We start from the raw sequence: 23,140 nt of genomic DNA on the forward strand, positions 1-23,140 counted from the left end.
AATAGCCCCAAACTGGGCCAGTACAGAGACAGAAAGGGTTAAACCTAAATTCCTTCTCAAGCTGGAAGTGAGAATGGGATGCGTGGGTGCGTAGTGGGTAGGGGCACGGGGGTTAAAAGGAAATTGACCAAAACTAGTAGATAAAACACGGGCAAAAACAACCTCCTTCACAAAAGTAAAGGGAGGGTCGGGTGGGCTGGGGGTTGGAGGGGCGGAGATAAAGTAAAATAATCCCCAAATGGGAAAGGAACTCTCAAACAAGATCAAATCCAACCTCCTACACAAGTATCAAGGAGGGATAGTTTTGGGGGTGGGGCAAGAAGGAAAACTGACCCCCCCAAACTGGGAAAAGGATAGGGAAAATGGAGGAAACCCCACAAAGAAGGAAAGCCGAAAGAGGGCAACACGAATAATGTGGCTTCAGGAGGGGCGATGGGGCAAAAATGTCTTGCTTGGCTACTGACTTCAGTGATCAAATTCTTTAAAGAAGGGCAAAGAGTGGAATTTGTACCTTTGGGGCCACTGCAGGAGCTGAGGATAGGGTCTCAGTGTGTGTGTGTTCCAGAAGGGCGACCAAGCCAGAAGCCATTTCCTTCCGCTTCTCAGAGCTCTCGGCGTCCTGAGCCAGGCAGGGTCTCCTGGGGCGTTTTCCAGGGACCGGAAGTGCAGGAAACAGCTCGTGAAGTAGGCGGGCTTTCTTCCGGTCGTAGACCTTTCTAGAGTCTCTTCACGGGAGGTGAGGTAACGGAAAGATATCGCCCACAGTTTCGGTTTCGAAATGTGTTGTAGCCTGCCGCTATCGTCCTAGAATAACAGAAAAGGAGGTATTAGGATATCAAATCCTAAAGGTAAAGATTCACAGAACTCTGTGGCTCCTCTTTTTTATTTACTTATACTTTTCATGAGCTTATTGGTTGTAACTGATCGCGGAGTGGCAAATAGGTGCTGTGGGAAGTAGAGTGTTTGCGATGAGTGGAGAACCGTTTGTATTATTTCTGAGCGTCTTTTCCTTTCTGAGAAATGGGGAAGGAAGGGGTGAAAGCACTCATGAGATTGCGTTCTTTAGCACATCCTTCAAAAGATTGATATTGCGGTGCTCTAACTGGTGGGCGCATCCTAGCTTTGACGAACTTATTTTTTTAATCATATGCTTTCTATTTTGAGTTAAAAAAAGAAAATTAGCCTTATTACTTATAATGCTGCCTTTTCTCTATAAGTCTAAGGGAATTCAACATACCCAAAGGCATTTTCATTTCGTTTTGTAAAAATTGCATTTAATTGTTTATGGCTTCGATATCTAAACAATAAAAATAACGTCACAGCGTTATATAGAGAAGAATGGATTTATTTTCCTTTCGCTAAACTACTAAATTCTTCGTGCATAAGGATTAAGGAGTCGCCTGTCCCCAAATTCAGTTACCAAGTGTATTTGTCCCAAATTACTCTGATGGTCCTAAATAAGCCATTTGTACTTCATAATCCCTCTCACTTCTTCCTTTTTAGTATTTAATTGGAAGTTTTCCCTTCTTCTGCCCGTTTTCCTCACTAGATGTTATAGTTAATAGATGAGATTAGGCTGTTTCCTAGAGAAAGTCAGGATTATAACCCAGCCTAATTAATATCTACTACAAAATGTTTTGGGACCTTTGTTTTTCCCTCAAAAAATAAATGTTGGATTTTTCTATGACCTAGTCGCTCAGAAAATAAAGTTCCTTTCAAATAGGTTGGGTATAATTTTGTGTACTATTATTTTCAAGTCTTTGAAATTCACAATGCCTTGTATTATAATTATAAAAATTTTATACAAAAGGTAATATATTTCTTGATCTCTCAGCAGCAGTTTTCATTGTTCTTAGCTGGTCATGTTCAACCTTACCAGTGGGGTGTAGATCATTCTAGAATTGGAAAAAAAACAACAGCAACAATTCACAAACTTATGAACTCTTTAGAACTTATCAATTTTCTTGATTTTACATTTGGAAAATATTCAAGGTGATGGTTTTGGTCAGATGTAATGGTTAGGTTCATGTGTCAACTTGGCCAAGTGGTGGTACCTGTTTGTCTGGTTGGGCAAGTGCTGGCCCTGCAGTGAGGAAGTTTCATAGAATTAAATCATGATCTTGTCAGCTGCATCCACAGCTGATTCCATTTGTAATCAGCCAGGGGGCGTGTCTTCTGCAATGAGTAATGTGTAATCTGATCACTGGAAGCCTTTTAAGGAGGATTCAGAAGAGATAGTTTCTATTCCTGCTTTGGCTGGCGAGCCTCTCCTGTGGAGTTGGTCCAGACCCTCCATTGGAATCGTGGGCTTCACAGCCTGCCCTGCGAATTTTGGACTCTGTGTTCCCGTGGTCACGTGAGACAGTTTTATAAATTTTATATTTGTAAGTGTTCCCTGTTGATTCTGTTTCTCTAGAGAACCCTAATACATCAGATTATATATTTAATGGTAATTAAAATAGATTACCACAGATTCACATTCTATTCCCTCAAATTAATTTAATTTTACTAATGCTACATTTCTGTGTACTTTATGAAAAAATAAGACCATTTTTGGAAATACATCTTTTTTATTGCCTTGGGCTTTTACAGGCTTATAAATAAATTCTACGATTTTGGGTGCTATAAATTTGCCCTAAAAATTATTGTTTTTGACCTTTCCTTTGATTGATGTTGTTTTGGGTATTTATGGTTACTATTTAGCACTGAAAACACTTGCAGGGTTAAGAGGGTGAGAGATAAAAATACACAGAAAGAAATCAGAATAGAAAATAAACAATAAGAAAACACTGAAATTGGCAAATCTAAAATAGTAGAAGCAAGACAATAACGTAAATGGGTGAAACTCACCTATTGAAAGAATGGAGTTGGTTAACAAAAGCAATCTAAGTAAGGAAAAATTAAAACAAAAGATTCACAATAAGGGAATTGATAAAGAAAAAAAAGCAAAAGAAAAGCAAGGGTAATTATGATATTAAAACATATGCAGTTTAATTTGCAAAACCCTTTCGATTAGAAGTTAGAGACTTGACATTGGTAAAAGGCAGAAATCCAGGATAAGTAATCATTTATTAACAAAGCAAGAAATGAAGATAAACCAAGTTAATGGGTGCTTTCAGGATGCTATTATGAGCAATTAGAGCTATAGGTGCTTACTATATTATTAAAAATAGCAAAACTATATTTGAAAGCCTGCTATTTGTCTCCAGCCGAAACCCTCTGCTCTAATCTGGCTGTTGTTCTTTCTTGTTAATTATTGTTGCATTATGCTTTTTTCAATGCTTCATATATTTTATTTTTATTAGTTTTTATTCTACTACCATATATACAACCTAAAATCTCCCCTTTGAACCACGTTATATAGATGTATGATTCAGTGCTATTAGTTACATTCACAATATTGTGCTGCCATCAATATTTGTTGCTCTGTAACAAGGCTCTATGCTCTATGAGTGTGGGAGAAAATTTTATACTTTTTATACTTTTATCTCTCAAAGCCCGACAAGATAACCCATAGGCACTTTCTCCTTATTAAGCTTTTCATTGGAATCTATTTTTCATTTTAATAAAAACAAGACTCGCTATGTAGAAGCCTCTGAAATACTGGGCCTCACACTTCAGCTAAGAAATCTTTAATTCCACACAAACAGCAAGGTATCATGTTTCCCTGCCTTTTGAGGAATCTCCAAGTAGCATTTGTGGAGTTATCGATGAAGTTAATCGATAATTTTGGAATTTTTCAAAGAATTTCCTTTATGAGCAATATTTTAGTTACAGTGCAATATCCGTAATCTCGTACATTTGAAGAGTTGGGGATGAAGAAAGATTCTTAAAAGTGTCTTGAGGTTAGCTGTTGTTTTCCTAGTCACCAAAATTGAAAGGATTCCTTTTGTAGTTTCCTATTTCATGCCAATTTGGGAGAGTTCCTTTTGTAGTTTCACATTTCATGCCAGAGTCCCGATAATACCAGCTATGTTAAATAAATGTTAATTCGACTATACAATTTTTGAATAATTAGCCCAAGCAACATGATATTTTCTAAGAATATGTATTTTTAATACTCCAATTAAGAAAAGACCATATGAAGAAGTCTATTTTCTCTGAAATATGCTTAATTTAAATAAATGCTCTATGTCTAAAGAATGCTCTGAAGTTTCTAGTACAGCTCATACTATATGAGTGATTTTTAATAATCAAACCATAAAGATGCTAATGATTATCAAGTTGCTAATGGTGATACTTTTAAAGGTTAAAAGCAATGGAAGAATTAAATGAAAATATGGATGTTAGGTTATATAACAAATGAAAACATGCAGATTAAAAATATAAAACTAAAATGAAAATCACAAAGCCTCCACTTCCTTCCTCTCTCATTTTTTTCTTTCTTTTTCTCTCTCGCTCTCTCTCTACACGAACACTGACACAGAATAGGTAAATAGATTGGTAGAACAAGTAAGAAAATAATAAGACTCTAAAAGAAAACTAAAATTTGGCAAAATATATAAACAGAATAGTCACAAAAGATCAAATACAAGTAAGTAACCCATGAGAAAAAGTTAATCGTTTTTAGTAATTTTGTCTGTTTTCTGATTTTACCTTAGCTGTTATTGTCTGTTACATATATTTTACTTAGTTATCTGTGTGTGTGTGTGTGTGTGTGTGTGTGTGTGTCCCTCATAAGAATGCTAACTCTGTGGGAATAGGCATTGTTTCTGTTTTTGTTTCACTGATCATTTCCAGTGTTTAAAACAAGGCCTTGGCAAAATATAGGGGCTAAATAAATACTTTTGAATGGATGAATGAAGCCAAGAGATGGACGTTTAAGTGAGATACATTTCCACCTTCTATTTAGTAAAAACAGACAGTAACATTCAGTTTAGGTAAGTATTCAGTGAGATGGGTAATTTTATAACCTGCTAGTAGGGATGTGAATGCACTACAAACTTTCTGGAATGTATTTTATGAAATTACATGAAAATGTTCATGGTGAATGATTAGCCATTAATTTGAATGAATATTTTAAAAGATTAAATTATATTTACAAGGCAGATTTAATCACAAAGGAGATGCTTATATATTCGTATGTATATATATAATTTTTTCAGCAATTGTTTACCTACTATGTGCAACAGTGATAGGTATGTTTAGAAAAGTAGTCTGGAATAAAATAATTGAAAATTAATTGTGGTTATTGGAAATATCTGTGATTTTTCTTCATTATACCTTTCTGTATTTTATGATTTTCCTCTAATCTTGTATTTTAGAATTAGAAAATACTGCTCTTCTCAAAAACAGGATAGTGAATCATTTTGCGATTACTGATTTTTACATTATACACAATCTAAATAAAGCTTGGCAGAAGTGGGAACTATAAACATTTTAGATAGTATAGTAGTTCTTTAGACTGCATCTTTCTTAGAAAATATTTATTAAAACCCCTAAGAATCCTCGGAAAAATAGTTTCTTTAACATACAGAATAGATTATGAGCCCTTAAAGAGAATACCTCTTAACCTATTCGAGGCTGAGTGAACCTGTGTTCCAAGAGATTCAAGAACTAGATTTTTGTGGTACACAAATACTTCCACAAGGGGGCAGAAGAACAAAACAGTTTTTAAAAAAAGGCCCGTCTTAGGAATCTTGCTATGCAGTTTAATATTACCAATTACAGAATTATTATTATCAATACTATTAAGCCCTTACATCACAATGTATCCATCCAATCGTTATAGATTTCATTCTAAAACATTAACCCTATACTATTGCTAAAATGGATAACAATAAATGGGCCAGCAGAGGGAAAAATAGCAGCTATATATCTATATGATATGCTTTTTCTTGGATTTTGAAAACCAAAACCTCAGTATGCCTGCATTTTTAATCTCTTTTTGCAGTTTTATTGATATATATTCACACACCATAAAAGCCATCCAGAGTTTACAATCAGTGGCTCACATTATCATCATGTAGTTGTGCATACATTCCCATGATCAATTTTAGAGCATTTTCATTACTTCAGGAAAGAAACGACTATAGAAAATAAATCCTCAATCCTCCCATACCCTTATCCCCTCCCCTCATTGTTGACCCATAGGGTTGGTGTGGTACCTTTTGTTATAGTTGATGAAAGAATATTAAAATATCACTGTTAGCTCCTAACTAGGAGTCAGTAACAATATCCATTTAGTCAACTTTCTTTTTTTCCTTGGCTAAAAATAAAATTTTGCTGGAAAATGTGGTTGTAAGCACACTTGTTCTGATTTACAGGGCTTTTCCCATCATAAAAGCATTTTGAAGTAAAACACTGAATATTAAACCTTCAGCATCTGTTGTGCCCCCTTCCCACCCCAATATACACTTGGCTAGCATGTAAATACAGCTCAATACATTGACTTTTGTTTGAGGGACAGATTTATGTAGAAGAGGAAAAGGGAGCTCTTAAAGTATTTTCTTAGGTCTTAGGACTTTTTCAGCATCAGCCCAGAGGTCTCCCTCCCCCTCATATTCCCACCCCCCTCGCTAGCCACTTGTCTATACATCCAAAATATTATTTCAAATACTCAGTTTACCAATTTCCCTTCTCTCTAAGGAGTCCCAAAGAAAAGCATCCCATTCTTGCCTCTCCTTGTGATGATTCTCATGTACGTCTTTGGGTGTTACATGTTCTGTTTCTTTTATTTTAGTGCCTACACTTAAATTTTTGTTATTTGGTATTAAATAAGAAATAGACACAGAGGAATATTTATCAAATATAGAATGTGAGAAAGAATAATCGAGTAAGTCCCCAGCCGCAAGAAATAGAGCATCACCACAACTTTGTAGCTCTTTATGTGGTTTCCCCTTTCTTCACTTCCTGCCCATCTCTCTAGTGGTACTATTAATAGGAAATTTGCATTTATAAGCACCTTACCTTTTTTCATATAGTTTTATGATATATGCTTATAGTCTAAATATTACATCATTCAATTTTTTAATAAATGGAAACATACTGAAAGTGTTTGACATATTCTCTTTTTTGCTCATAGTTATCTTCCTGGTATTCAACCATGTAGTTTCTGGTGGCTGTAATTTATCATTTCCATTTCTGTTTAACATTTCATTTTGTGGCTGTACCGCAGTATATTTATACTTTCTATTATTGATGGATATTGGGGTCGTTTCCAGGTTTTTGCAATTAGAAACTATGAAAATAGTTGTATAATTTTCCCTGTGCATAAGTAAAGAGATTGGGATAAAAATTTGAATGTGGAATTTCTAGGTCATAGGGGATGATTACCTTAAATTGTATGAGATTATGGCAAATTATTTTCCAAAGTGTTTGAACCAATTTATGGTCCTACTTATCATGCAGCCATAACATGTTTGAATTGCTCCTCATATTAACATTTAGTATTGTTAGGCCTTTAATTGTTTACAAGCTTATAGGTATGAAGTGGTGTCCAATTGTTTAAATGTGCATGTTCCTGATTCCTAATGAGGCTGAATATATATTCGTATATGTACATGTGCCCTTTATGTTTCTTCTGTGAAGGGCCTGCAAATTACTTTTTGCTTTTTTCTCTATTTGGCTGTTTCTGCTTTGTGTTTTTGTTTTCTTTAATAATATATGTATTAGGGTTCTCTAGAGAAACAACCAACAGAAGATACCTGTAAATAAGAGATTTATAAAAGTGTCTCACGCAACCCTGGGGATGCAAGAGTCTAAAATCCATAGGGTAGGCTGTGAGGCTGGCAACTCCAATGGAGGTCCTTAACAAACTTCACAGGAGAAGCAGCCTGGCTGAAAAAGAAATTAAAATTCTCTCTTTCCCTTTAAAAGTCTTCAGCTGATTGGATTAAATCCGACTGATTGGATTTTCTCATTGTGGAAAGCATACCCTTAATTGAGCATAGTTGTAATCAGCCACAGATACAATCAACTGAGTGATGATTTAATCATTCAGCCTTCTGGATTTATTTAGCCAGCCACAAATTATCCTTGCAGTAATGGTTAGGCCAGGGCTTGCCTAACCAGACTACTGGGCACCATCACCTGGCCAACTTGGCACATAAACCTAACCATCACAGTCTACCCCTTAGCAGTTTGGCAGCTATGCATATCACCTTAACCCATACTTAATCTCTAAATAGAGCACAATAACAGATATATACTTGGCCTAACAATACTCAACTGTCCTGTGTACAACTGGAAATGCACTAAATCTCTCCAGAATAGGATGCAAGTCCTTAGGTAACATTCACTCTTTAGCTTGCTATCCTATAATTTACATACTATGACATAAGCAATACAACTTATGTCATAAGAAGAAAAGATAGGTGCTTTATGTACGAATACGAACATACTCATAATAAAATAAGGAGGAAATATTCATTCCCTCACAGTCCTTGTTGCCGTAACTGGTCACATGGTCATAATTCATATTTATCACTACCTTCTTCCATCACCCATTCCATATTTCCTTTACCCTCAGCAAGCACCTCAGCTGGCTATGGCTCTTTGCCTGGTGGGGTAACCCAAACCTTCATTCCTGAAGTTTCTGAGCCATTGGTTGTCCTACCTGGATTACGTTGTTGTAGTTTTCTATTGACTTTTATCACATGGCATGGTAGTACTAAGAGATACCCTAGGGGATCTCCTATATTCCATGAAAACTGTTCTTTACCTCCATTTTATAGTTGCAGCCTTATTTTACCTTGATAATCAGGATCAATCACGTCAGCCAGTATAGTAATCCCCTTCTTTGCCTATTGATTAAGAGGCATGAGAAGCCAAAGTGGCCAGGTAGCACTCTTAACTTCCAACTCAATGGAATCATTGTGTGTCTCCTGGCAGGAGTACTTGTCCTTCTGAAACTAAGACCTGTAGACCAGCAGAGCTTAATCTTGCAGGGACACGTAGCAAAAAGTTTTCTAGTGAATCAGTAGGGGTGATAGTGAGTTGGTATTGTATTTATATTGTTACTAAAATGGTTTAAGGCTTTTGTGATACTGTGATGGGATGAATGTACTTTGTATACGGAAAGAACCTGTCTTTTTGGGGTCCAGAGAGTGAAATGTGCTGGTTTGAAACTGTTATGTATCCCAGAAGAGCCATGTTCTTTTAATCCTAATCCATTCTTGTACGGGCAGACCGTTGTAGGTTGGTCCTTTTGATTAGGTTGTTTCCATGGAGGTGTGACACACACAGACCTTTTGATTAAATGGAGTTGTTACTGTGCCCATTTAAGGTGGGTCTTAATTAGTTTACTGGAGTCTATTAAGAGAGCTCATAGAGAGAGAAAGATTTCCTGAACTGACACAAACGCAGATGTTTTGGAGATCGAGACAGAAATAGCCTGGGTGCTAAGCAAGAACTCACAGAAATAGCCAAATCCTTAAGAGAAGAAATCTCCAGCCTCAGGAGATGCTAAGCTAAGCTAAGGGATGAAATCCAGAGTTTTGCCCCAGAGTAGTTAAGTGAGGACCCACTGATGCTTATAGGGGAAGCCAGTGGAATCAGAAGCTGGAAGCAACAGAATTGGGAACAAAGACCAGCAGATGCCAGCCACGTGCCTTCCCGTGTGAACAAGGAAATCTGGACACCACCTGGCCCTTTCTTTGGAGTCAAGGTATCTTTCTAGATACTTAGTTTGGACATTTTTAAGGCCTTAAACCTGTAAACGTGTAACTTAATAAATCCCCTTTATAAAAGCATATCCATTTCTGCTATATTGCCTTCTGGAAGCTTTAGCAAACTGAAGCATTATGGTCATATATTCTGGACACTGATCTTGCCAGTTGCGTGTGTTGCAGTTTTTTTTTTTTCTCCCAGTTTGTTCTTGGCTTTCCACTTCTGCGTTGTCTTTCGAATTTAAAATTTTTTCTTTTTAGTTTGTGCTTTCTCTTGTCTCAGCTTTAAGAAATAGTTCCCTACTCCAAGGTTATAATGTTATTACCTTCCCTTCTAATCATTTACTAGTTTTGCTGTTCACATTGAAATCTTTAATTTACTGGGAATTGTTTCTGTTTTTTCCTTTTTGTCTTAGGTAGGGGTCCAATTTCATTTTTTATAGGAATAAACATTTATATGAATAAACATTTTATATGAATAAGCATTTATTGAAAAGTCCTCCTTTTCCTGGTAATCTGTAGTGCTATTTCTGTCATAATTCAAGTTTCCAAATGTATGTGGCTATCTCTGGTCTCTATATTCTATATCATTGGTCTCTCTCTCTCTGTGTACTAATAACACAGTTTTTAAATTGACATTGCTTCATAAAAATCCCACACTTGGTGCCTGTTTGAGCACCCTGCTGGCATTCTAGGCATTTATATGGCATTCCATGTAAATTTTAGAATTAGCTTCTCAAGTTTAACAAGAAAGACTGGAATTTCATTGATTCTATAGTGAGTCATTGTTATAACACTGAGCTTTCTCCTGTATGAATATGATATGCCACTCCATTGATTTATGTTTCTTTTAATGCCTTTCAGTTAAATTATACAGTTTTCTCCTTAAAGATCTTTGCATATTTTGGAGAATGAGAGTTATTCCTTGGTACCTTATAATTGTTGATACTTTTGTAACTGGTATCCTTTTTATTATATTTTTTAACTCTGCATTGCTGGCAGATCGAAATACATATTTTCGAATGTTGATCATACATCCCAAGACTTTGCAGAATAATCTTATTAATTCCATTAAGTTATGTATGTATTTATTCTCTTGGATATTGTATTTAAATGACTATGTCATAAGCAAATAATGAGTAGCATTTCTCTCATCCTTTTTTCTTGCCTAACTGCACTGGCTCAGATATTAAGCACAAAGTCAAATAGAAGCTGTGGCATTTGGGAACTTTGTGTTGTTCAGACTTTAAATGGAAAGCTTTCCTTACTTTAGCGTTAAGTGTGATGCTTGCTGTAAATTTTATTTAAGTACCTTTTATCAGGCTAGTAAAGGTTCCCTCTGTTACTACTTTACTAAAATTTCCTTGTTTCCTTTTTAATTATAAACATGTTGGATTTTATCAAACATTTTTTCTGCACTTATAGAGGTGATTATATTATTTTTCATCTGTAGTAAGTTCATACAATAAATTGAATTTTTAAATTTTTTAATGGAACACCATCTCTTTTAGTTTGCTAATGTTGCCAGAATGCAATATACCAGAAATGGATTAACTTTTATAAAAGGGATTTACTAAGTTAAATGTTTACAGTTCTAAGGCCTTAAAAATCTCCAAACTGAGGCATCCAGGGAAAGATACCTTGACTCAAAAAGGCTGATGACATCTGGAACACCTCTGTCACCTTGGAAGCCACAGGACTGGCATCTGCTAGTCCTTTGACTGCTTGTTTCAGACAGCTTTCCCAGGGGCATTTTCTTTCTGCATCTCCAGAACACCTCTGTCTGTGTCAGCTCTGAACGTTTTCAAAAATAGTTCCCTCTTAAAGGACCCCAGTAAATGGATTAAGACTCACCTTGAGTGGGCAGAGACATATTTCCATGGAAACTACAATTGGGTGGGCCACAATCTCCATGAAAACAGCCTATTCAAAAAGATCCCACCCAAACAGTAGGTCTACCCCCGTTGGATTGAATTAGAATTAAAATGCATGGCTTTTACGGGGTACATAACAGTTTCACACCAGCACACCATCCTTACGTTCCTGAGTTAAACCCAACTTTGCCATTTTAAAACACTGCTGGAGTTATTTTCTTCATGATTATTGCCTCTGTGCTCATGATCATGACCATTTTATAATTTTCCTTATACTTTCTTTTGGTTCTTGTCCAGTTTTGTTTATTTTTTCATATATACAACTTTATTATTAATTAAATAGCAGTTCTTTAAATAAAAATACAAAGTAAACACATTTAAAAATAAAATATGAATCAAAATACAACAGTGTAATACATAAACACAGTAGTCTGTTAACAGAAACATATCCTAAAATTTTAAGCAAATTCAGAATGATCTGTGCGATTTGACATTCCTGCCACTGAAACTTGACTTCTAGCAGTGGTGGGAGGTGGGGTCACAAACAATTTAAGAAATAGTTCCTTACTCCAAGATTATAATGTTATTACCTTCCTTCTAATCCTTTATTAGTTTTGCTGTTCACATTGAAATCTTTAATTTACTTGGAATTGTTTCTGGTTTTTAAGACATACATTAAAAAAAATAATAAACAGGATCCCTTTCTACCTGCCGCATTGTGGCTTACCTTTTCACTCCATAAAATAGCTTTCCAATATCCTGATTGACTTAACACACATATCTTTAAAACTGGTTCTGAACACAAGCTGTGTTTTGTTCTGTGACTGTGGAATATAGTCTTTTGCCTGTTCTGATTAGCATGCTGAATTAGTGCAGTGGTGGTCTGTGTTACAGAGCAGTTCTTCTCAGTGTTTCTCCTAGAAACCACCTAATCAGAAGGTCCTACCCACAATTGGGTGGGTCACATCTCCATGGAAACAACTTAATCAAAAAGATCCCACCCAAACAGTAGGTCTGTCCCTACTATATTGGACTAAGATAAAGAACATTGCTGTTCTGGGGTACATATCAACTTCAAACCAGCATACCATCTTCACATTCCTGAGTTAAACCCAACTTTGTCATTTTAAAACATTGCTGGACTTGTTTTATTAATATTTTCTTAATGGTTATTGCCTCTGTGTTCATGATCAGTTGCCTTATAATTTTCCTTATTATAATTTTCTTGGGTCCTCGTCAAGTTTTGGTTTTGAGATTAGGCTAGTTTCATTAAATAAAGTAAAGATTATTTCCTGTTTTTCTACAACAACCAGAAGAGCTTGTGTAAGATTGGAATTTAGTCCTTGTATGTTTAGAAGAAGTGTTGATAAAACCAAGGCTGGTACACATGTGCAAGAGTTTCTCTGACATTTGCCTAGGAGAGCCATTGGGGTTTAATTTTGTTGACATTACTTTTCATTTCCAGAAATTCTATTGGTCTTTCTCCAGTAACCTTGATCTATTTTTTATAGTTGTGTACTTATCACTATGATCATTGTTAGAACATTTGCATTGCTGCAGAAAAAGAAATAAAAGTTAAAAAAAAATTTATACATCCCATACACCTTCCCCCTCCCTCTCATAGACCACTAGTATTTCAGTTACCCAACTTTTTTTAACCCCTTATCCCCCTTCTTATTTATTAATTTTTATCTTCATTTTTTTTACTCATCTGTCCATACCCTGGATAAGAGGAGCATCAGACACAAGGTTTTCACAATCACGTGGTCACATTGTAAAGCTATATAGTTATACAGTCGTCTTCAAACATCAAGGTTACTGGAATACAGTTCAGCAGTTTCAGGTACTTCCCTCTAACCACTCTAATATACCATAAACTACAAAGGATATCTATATAATACATAAGAATGACCACCAGGATAACCTCTAGATTCTGCTTGAAATATCTCAGGCACTGAAACTTTATTTTGTCTCATTTCTCTCTTCCCCCTTTCGGTCAAGAAGGCTTTCTCAAAACCATGATGACGGGTTTGGCTCATCCTGACAGTCCTGTCCCACATTGCCAGGGAGATTTGCACTCCTGGGAGTCATGTCCCATGTAGAGGGGAGGGCAGTGTGTTCATCTCCCAAGTTGGCTTAGAAAAAGAGGCCACATCTGAGCAACAAAAACCCTGTTCTATTTTATTATTTTCTCATATTTTAGATTAATCTCTTTATATAGGACTTATTTTAAATATACCCGTATTATGGTCTTTATATAAATATTTTATCATCTTAATGTTTTAGAAATATGATCTTGCTATTTCTCATGTCAACTGACTCTCATGTTGGATTGTTTACTTGTGGTTTTAATAAGGTGGATTCCAAGTTCATCCTCAGCTTTCTCCCTCCTGATCTTGTGGTGTTTGAATTGATAGCATAGCTCTCCAAAGACATCTTATTTGTTTCTGCACCTACCAGCTACTAACAACATTTATGTTAATTTCTCAGTTTGAATGTTTCTACTCTTTGCAGATAGTGTCAATTGGAACTGAAGAGCCTCTGAGGCTAGGCCCAAGGTTTTACATGTTCAGGTAAGACCCCTCACCCGCCCACCCAGATCTCAGTACAGATTGACAAGCTTCTGTTTATCTCCCTGTGCCTTTGTGGGTGGATTTTTGCTGTTCATCTATTTTGTTTATGCAAAGGCCAGGGTCTTTGTGGCTCACTGAATTATGTACCACAATTTAGACGTGTTCTTAATCTGCATTCCTCAGAGGGTAATGTCTTTGTCAATATGATCTTTTGAAGATGTGATTTTAGTTAAGGTCTGGCCCAACTGAATGAGGCTGGATCTTAATCCAGATTACTGGAGGCTTCATGAACAGAAAGAAACTAGAAGCCAGAGTCAGAGAAAGCCAATGGAAGGAGCTAGAAACCAGAAGGGGCATCATCATGTGACACAGAAGGCAAGGAACCCAGGATTGCCAGTCAGCCAGAATGCTACCAAAACCCCAGGATGAAGCAGACATAGCCTTTGAAACCGTGAGTCAATAAATTCCGGTTGTTTATGCTAACACATTTTGTAGCATATTTAACATAGCAGCCTAGAAAACTTAGATGGTTTTATATGTGAACATTATAACTCAAGCTCACCAGTATCCTTGAAGAATTTGGGTCTTATCGGTTGCATATGAGACACATATTAGGCTCAGTAGCTCTTGCTGGTTTTTTTAATCTTGTTTGGACAAGTCCATACATTTCCAAAAGTTTCAATCAGTTTTCTTTTATACATATTAAGTAGGGCATGGTTTTGGGGAATCAGTATGAAACAGTAAAGAGAATAATCTAAGACACATTTCTAAAAATAGGATTTTAAAAATCTACAAAAAAAAATTACAACAAAAAGTACACCAAAAATTTCTAGTGTATTTTGAGTTGATTTAAAAAGATCTGGGCAGAGTGCTTGCCATTTTATTACAATGTTAACACCTTAATTCTTTTTCTAGTTATCTGCCTAGTAGAGATTCAGGGATCATTTTCTCATTCAGAAAACAATTTGCCATTCCCTAAAGCCATGCATTTTATTTTTCAGATACCTATAAAAAATGTCGGATATTCCCAATTTATGTTATTTGAATCAGTTTAGGGGGAAACAATCCCTAAAATATGGTGGTTGGGTATGGGGAATGGCTGTATTTTATTTTCCACTGGCCATATACTTGAAACTTAAAATGATATTTCACGAATAATGGCCCCGTGGAAGTTATATTTGCTTTATTTCTTTTTGGCAAAAATTAACTTTCCATAGTTGACATTGAGCCAGTTAATCCTGACTTTTTAGAATTACTGATTTCCAGTGAAATAAGTTTGTGTGTGTAAAGGAAGAAGAGGCAAAGAGAAGGTTTGTAAACTGTGTATGAAGTCAGTAATTGTGTTTGGTGCTTTCATATATGTTCTATCCATTGATTTCCATAGCCATCTTATGAATCAAAATTATTTTCATTTGCAGATGGTGAAAACAAGGATAGAATAATATAATTACCTTACATTGATACACATTTTTAATAAGCAGAATATTTTCTGTGTCTTTGATTCAGAATACAGTATTTTTTCCAGCACATTATAGTCCCCCAAGATACCAAACACTGGACTGAATGCAGACATACTGTGCTTTGTTTAAAGCATATTTAGTTCATCCACCAACCGTGATCATTTCGGAGAGATTGTAGATAATTGGTGATACTTACAGCAATCTCCATATAGACTTTGCTCTCAGGTAATTCAACAAAATCCACTATGTTAGCATCCCAAAACTTTATCTATGAGCAGTGTATATGTGTGGAAAACAAATAAACCTGTCAATAGGCATATTTTAATATTAATCATAATGTCAACATGCTGCTCTTTTCCTTATTATTCCTACCCTTAATATGTCTCCTTTCATTTATGTGTATATGTATGTGTGTGTATTTTTATTTTACAATATACACAGAGAGTTTTACAGGCATACCTCAAAGCAAATATGACAATAAAGTGATTCAAATGATTTTTTTGTTTCCCAGTGCATATAAAAAGTTATGTTTACACTATATTGTAGTTCAAGTGTTCAGTAGCATTATGTTTTAGAAAATAATGTATATACCTTAATTAAAAAAAGACTTTATAGCTAAAAAATGCTAACCATCATCTGAACCTTCAGCAAGTCATAGCTAGTGGAGGGTCTTGCCTCGATGTTGATGTCAACTTACTAATAAGGGTGGTGGTTGATGAAGTTGGGGTGGCTGTGGCAATTTCTTAAAATAAGACAACAGTCAGGATTGCTGCATCAGTTGACTCTTCCTTACATGAAAGATTTCTCTGTAGCATGCAATACAGTTTGCCAACATTTTACCCACAGAAGAACTTCTTTAAAATCGGGAGTCAATTTTCTCAACCCCACCACTACTTAATCAACTAAGTTTATGTAATATTCTGTATCCGTATTTGTCATTTTAATAATATTCATAGCATCTTCAACAGGAGTAGATTCCACCTCAAGAAACCACTTTCTGGACTTCCTGGAAGATGGCGGCTTAGTAAGACGCGCGGATCTTAGTTTCTTCTCCAGGACACCTACTAGGGGAGTAGAAACGATACAGAAAGCGCCCAAAGCCACAACAGAGATAAAAAAGACAGCGTACCCCATCCTGGAACGGCTGGCTGGCTGAGAGAAGCAGCTCGGGTGAGATCGCCGAGGCGCGCGGGCCTTACCGGGCGGGGTGGCAAGCGGCCGGAGTTACTCCCTTCCCCCTTCCCGGGCCAGCTGGGAGAATTGGAGAGGCGGTCCCCTGAAACAAAGACGGCTGGCGCCCACACCACGCGCAGCCCCCGGACCAACTGAGAGAATTGGATCGGAAACCCCCAGGCCGCGGAGAACGGTGACGGGTGGGGGAGGCCCCTTCCAAACCCGTGACTCCCGGGGAACGTGCACTCTCTCGGGCGGGCCGCTGCCGCTGGCGCCCTCCCGCCACGCTTGTTGCCCAGGGCCGACTAGGAAATTCGGACGGGCTCTTTCCCTGGCTGCGGCGACCAGCAACCCTCCCTGAGTTCGGACCCCGGGCCGGCTCAAGCCGCTTCGGCTAGCGAACCCCCAGGACGGCGAGAGTTTTCCAAAGTTTAAGGTCCCACAGCACCTTTTACTGGTGGGACCCGCAGACAAACGTGTGCCACGAGCGCCACCTACTGGGCAGGATAAGAAAAACAGAACCCAGAGATTTCACAGAAAAATATTACAACCTTGCTGGGTCCAACACCAAGAGAAATCTGAATAAATGCCCAGACGCCAGCAGCAGAAGATAACTGTCCACGCTCAAAAGATTGAGAATATGGCTCAGTCAAAGGAACAAACCAATAGCTCAAATGAGACACAAGAGCTGAGACAACTAATGCTGAATATACGAACAGAAATGGAAAACCTCTTCAAAAATGAAATCGATAAATTGAGGGAGGACATGAAGAGGACATGGGCTGAACATAAAGAAGAAATAGAAAAACTGAAAAAACAAATCGCAGAACTTATGGAAGTGAAGGATAAAGTAGCAAACGTAGAAAAAATAATGGATAGCTACAATGATAGATTTAAAGAGACAGAAGATAGAATTAGTGATTTGGAGGATGGAACATCTGAATTCCAAAAAGAAACAGAAACTATAGGGAAAAGAATGGAAAAATTTGAACAGGGTATCAGGGAACTCAAGGACAATATGAACCGCACAAATATACGTGTTGTGGGTGTCCCAGAAGGATAAGAGAAGGGAAAAGGAGGAGAAAAACTAATGGAAGAAATTATCACTGAAAATTTCCCAACTCTTATGAAAGACCTAAAATTACAGATCCAAGAAGTGCAGCGCACCCCAAAGAGATTAGACCCAAATAGGCGTTCTCCAAGACACTTACTAGTTAGAATGTCAGAGGTCAAAGAGAAAGAGAAGATCTTGAAAGCAGCAAGAGAAAAACAATCCATTACATACAAGGGAAACCCAACAAGACTTTGTGTAGATTTCTCAGCAGAAACCATGGAAGCTAGAAGACAGTGGGATGATATATTTAAAATACTAAAAGAGAAAAACTGCCAACCAAGACTCCTATATCCAGCAAAATTATCCTTCAAAAATGAGGGAGAAATTAAAACATTCTCAGACAAAAAGTCACTGAAAGAATTTGTGACCAAGAGACCAGCTCTGCAAGAAATACTAAAGGGAGCACTAGAGTCAGATACAAAAAGACAGAAGAGAGAGATATGGAAAAGAGTGTAGAAAGAAGGAAAATCAGATATGATATATATAATACAAAAGGCAAAATGTTAGAGGAAAATATTATCCAAACAGTAATAACACTAAATGTCAATGGACTGAATTCCCCAATCAAAAGACATAGATTGGCAGAATGGATTAAAAAACAGGATCCTTCTATATGCTGTCTACAGGAAACACATCTTAGACCCAAAGATAAACATAGGTTGAAAGTGAAAGGTTGGGAAAAGATATTTCATGCAAATAACAACCAGAAAAGAGCAGGAGTGGCTATACTAATATCCAACAAATTAGACTTCAAATGTAAAACAGTTAAAAGAGACAAAGAAGGACACTAAATACTAATAAAAGGAACAATTAAACAAGAAGACATAACAATCTTAAATATTTACGCACCGAATCAGAATGCCCCAAAATACGTGAGGAATATACTGCAAACACTGAAAAGGGAAATAGACTCATATACCATAATAGTTGGAGACTTCAACTCACCGCTCTCATCAAGGGACAGAACATCTAGACAGAGGATCAACAAAGAAATAGAGAATCTGAATATTACTATAAATGAACTAGACTTAATAGACATTTATAGGACATTACATCCCACAACAGCAGGATACACGTTTTTCTCAAGTGCTCATGGATCATTCTCAAAGATAGACCATATGCTGGGTCACAAAGCAAGTCTTAACAAATTTAAAAAGATTGAAATCTTACACAACACTTTCTCGGACCATAAAGGAATGATGTTGGAAATCAATAATAGGCAGAGTGCCAGAAAATTCACAAATACGTGGAGGCTCAACAACACACTCCTAAACAACGACTGGGTCAAAGAAGAAATTGCAAGAGAAATTAGCAAATACCTCGAGGCGAATGAAAATGAAAACACAACATATCAAAACTTATGGGACGCAGCAAAGGCAGTGCTAAGAGGGAAATTTATTGCTCTAAATGCCTATATCAGAAAAGAAGAAAAGGCAAAAATTCAGGAATTAACTATCCATTTGGAAGAACTGGAGAAAGAACAGCAAACTAACCCCAAAGCAAGCAAAAGGAAAGAAATAACAAAGATTAGAGCACAAATAAATGAAATTGAAAACATGAAAACAATAGAGAAAATCAATAAGGCCAGAAGTTGGTTCTATGAGAAAATCAATAAGATTGATGGGCCCTTAGCAAGATTGACAAAAAGAAGAAGAGAGAGGATGCAAATAAATAAGATCAGAAATGGAAGAGGAGACATAACTACTGACCTCACAGAAATAAAGGAGGTAATAACAGGATACTATGAACAACTTTACGCTAATAAATACAACAATTTAGAGGAAATGGACGGGTTCCTGGAAAGACATGAACAACCAACTTTGACTCAAGAAGACATAGATGACCTCAACAAACCAATCACAAGTAAAGAAATTGAATTAGTCATTCAAAAGCTTCCTAAAAAGAAAAGTCCAGGACCAGATGGCTTCACATGTGAATTCTACCAAACGTTCCAGAAAGAATTAGTACCAATTCTCTTCAAACTCTTCAAAAAAATCGAAGTGGAGGGAAAACTACCTAATTCATTCTATGAAGCCAACATCACCCTCATACCAAAACCAGGCAAAGATATTACAAAAAAAGAAAACTACAGACCAATCTCTCTAATGAATACAGATGCAAAAATCCTCAATAAAATTCTAGCAAATCGTATCCAACAACACATTAAAAGAATTATACATCATGACCAAGTAGGATTCATCCCAGGTATGCAAGGATGGTTCAACATAAGAAAATCAATTAATGTAATACACCATATCAACAAATCAAAGCAGAAAAATCACATGATCATCTCAATTGATGCAGAGAAGGCATTCGACAAGATTCAACATCCTTTCCTGTTGAAAACACTTCAAAAGATAGGAATACAAGGGAACTTCCTTAAAATGATAGAGGGAATATATGAAAAACCCACAGCTAATATCATCCTCAATGGGGAAAAATTGAAAACTTTCCCCCTAAGATCAGGAACAAGACAAGGATGTCCACTATCACCACTATTATTCAACATTGTGTTGGAGGTTCTAGCCAGAGCAATTAGACAAGAAAAAGAAATACAAGGCATCAAAATTGGAAAGGAAGAAGTAAAACTATCACTGTTTGCAGACGATATGATACTATACGTCGAAAACCCGGAAAAATCCACAACAAAACTACTAGAGCTAATAAATGAGTACAGCAAAGTAGCAGGTTACAAGATCAACATTCAAAAATCTGTAGCATTTCTATACACTAGTAATGAACAAGCTGAGGGGGAAATCAAGAAACGAATCCCATTTACAATTGCAACTAAAAGAATAAAATACCTAGGAATAAATTTAACTAAAGAGACAAAAAACCTATATAAAGAAAACTACAAAAAACTGCTAAAAGAAATCACAGAAGACCTAAATAGATGGAAGGGCATACCGTGTTCATGGATTGGAAGACTAAATATAGTTAAGATGTCAGTCCTACCTAAATTGATTTACAGATTCAATGCAATACCAATCAAAATCCCAACAACTTATTTTTCAGAAATAGAAAAACCAATAAGCAAATTTATCTGGAAGGGCAGGGTGCCCCGAATTGCTAAAAACATCTTGAGGAAAAAAAACGAAGCTGGAGGTCTCGCGCTGCCTGACTTTAAGGCATATTATGAAGCCACAGTGGTCAAAACAGCATGGTATTGGCATAAAGATAGATATATCGACCAATGGAATCGAATAGAGTGCTCAGATATAGACCCTCTCATCTATGGACATTTGATCTTTGATAAGGCAGTCAAGCCAACTCACCTGGGACAGAGCAGTCTCTTCAATAAATGGTGCCTAGAGAACTGGATATCCATATGCAAAAGAATGAAAGAAGACCCATCTCTCACACCCTATACAAAAGTTAACTCAAAATGGATCAAAGATCTAAACATTAGGTCTAAGACCATAAAACAGTTAGAGGAAAATGTTGGGAGATATCTTATGGATCTTACAACTGGAGGCGGTTTTATGGACCTTAAACCTAAAGCAAGAGCACTGAAGAAGGAAATAAATAAATGGGAACTCCTCAAAATTAAACACTTTTGTGCATCAAAGAACTTCATCAAGAAAGTAGAAAGACAGCCTTCACAATGGGAGACAATATTTGGAAATGATATATCAGATAAAGGTCTAGTATCCAGAATTTATAAAGAGATTGTTCATCTCAACAACAAAAAGACAGCCAACCCAATTACAAAATGGGAAAAAGACTTGAACAGACACCTCTCAGAAGAGGAAATACGGATGGCCAAGAGGCACATGAAGAGATGCTCAATGTCCCTGGCCATTAGAGAAATGCAAATCAAAACCACAATGAGATATCATCTCACACCCACCAGAATGGCCATTATCAACAAAACAGAAAATGACAAGTGCTGGAGAGGATGCGCAGAAAGAGGCACACTTATCCACTGTTGGTGGGAATGTCAAAGGGTGCAACCACTGTGGAAGGCAGTTTGGCGGTTCCTCAAAAAGCTGAATATAGAATTGCCATACGACCCAGCAATACCATTGCTAGGTATCTACTCAAAGGACTTAAGGGCAAAGACACAAACGGACATTTGCACACCAATGTTTATAGCAGCATTATTTACAATTGCAAAGAGATGGAAACAGCCAAAATCTCCATCAACAGAAGAGTGGCTAAACAAACTGTGGTATATACATGCGATGGAATATTATGCAGCTTTAAGACAAGATAAACTTATGAACCATGTAATAACATGGATGGACCTAGAGAACATTATGCTGAGTGAGTCTAGCCAAAAACTAAAGGACAAATACTGTATGGTCCCACTGATGTGAACGGACATTCGAGAATAAACTTGAAATATGTCATTGGTAACAGAGTTCAGCAGGAGTTAGAAACAGGGTAAGACAATGGGTAATTGAAGCTGAAGGGATACAGACTGTGCAACAGGACTAGATACAAAAACTCAAAAATGGACAGCACAATAATACCTAATTGTAAAGTAATCATGTTAAAACACTGAATGAAGCTGCATCTGAGCTATAGGTTTTTGTTTTGTTTTGTTTTGTTTTGTTTTGATTTTACTATTATTACTTTTATTTTTTTCTCTATATTAACATTCTATATCTTTTTCGGTTATGTTGCTAGTTCTTCTAAACCAATGCAAATGTACTAAGAAATGATGATCATGCATCTATGTGATGATGTTAAGAATTAATGATTGCATGTGTAGAATGGTATGATCTCTAAATGTTGGGTTAATTTCTTTTTTTCCGTTAATTAAAAAAAAAAAAAGAGAGAAGGGATAATTGGAGATGAAGGGATACAGACTGTACAACGGGACTGGATATAAAAACTCAGAAATGGACAGCACAATACTACCCAATTGTAATGCAATTATGTTAAAACACTGAATGAAGCTGCATGTGAGGTATAGGTTTTTTGTTTTTGTTTTTTTTGTTTTTTTTTTCTTTCTATTATTGTTTTAATTCTTATTCTGTTGTCTTTTTATTTCTTTTTCTAAATCGATGCAAATGTACTAAGAAATGATGAATATGCAACTATGTGATGTTATTAAGAATTACTGATTGTACATGTAGATTGGAATGATTTCTAATTGTTTTGTTAATTCTTTTTTTAATTAATAAAAATAAAAAATAAAAAAATAAAAAAAATAAAAAAAAGAAACCACTTTCTTTGCTCATCTGTAAGAAGCAGCTCCCCATCCATTCAAGTTTTATCATGAGATTGCAGCAGTTCAGTCACATCTTCAGACTCCACTTTTGATTCTAGTTTTCTGGCTGTTTCCACCACATCTGGAGTCAGTGCCTTCACTGCAGTCTTGAATCCCTCA

General features: G+C 36.4%; 1 long non-coding RNA gene across 5 annotated transcripts in view; it reads left to right on the plus strand.

The window, feature by feature from the left end:
* Positions 1-642: 642 nt before the first annotated feature.
* LOC143670407 (uncharacterized) overlaps positions 643-23,140 on the plus strand; it is a 76,107-nt gene continuing 53,609 nt past the window's right edge. For 3 of the 5 annotated variants that reach the window (XR_013169351.1, XR_013169348.1, XR_013169350.1), the window contains exons 1-2: positions 643-848; positions 13,997-14,506. This is a non-coding gene — a long non-coding RNA (uncharacterized LOC143670407). The remainder of the gene's footprint in view (positions 849-13,996; positions 14,507-23,140) is intronic. The other 2 variants (XR_013169352.1, XR_013169349.1) reach the window with 2 other exon arrangements.

This window comes from Tamandua tetradactyla, chromosome X, assembly GCF_023851605.1.
Source record: "Tamandua tetradactyla isolate mTamTet1 chromosome X, mTamTet1.pri, whole genome shotgun sequence".
Classification (NCBI taxonomy): domain Eukaryota; kingdom Metazoa; phylum Chordata; class Mammalia; order Pilosa; family Myrmecophagidae; genus Tamandua; species Tamandua tetradactyla.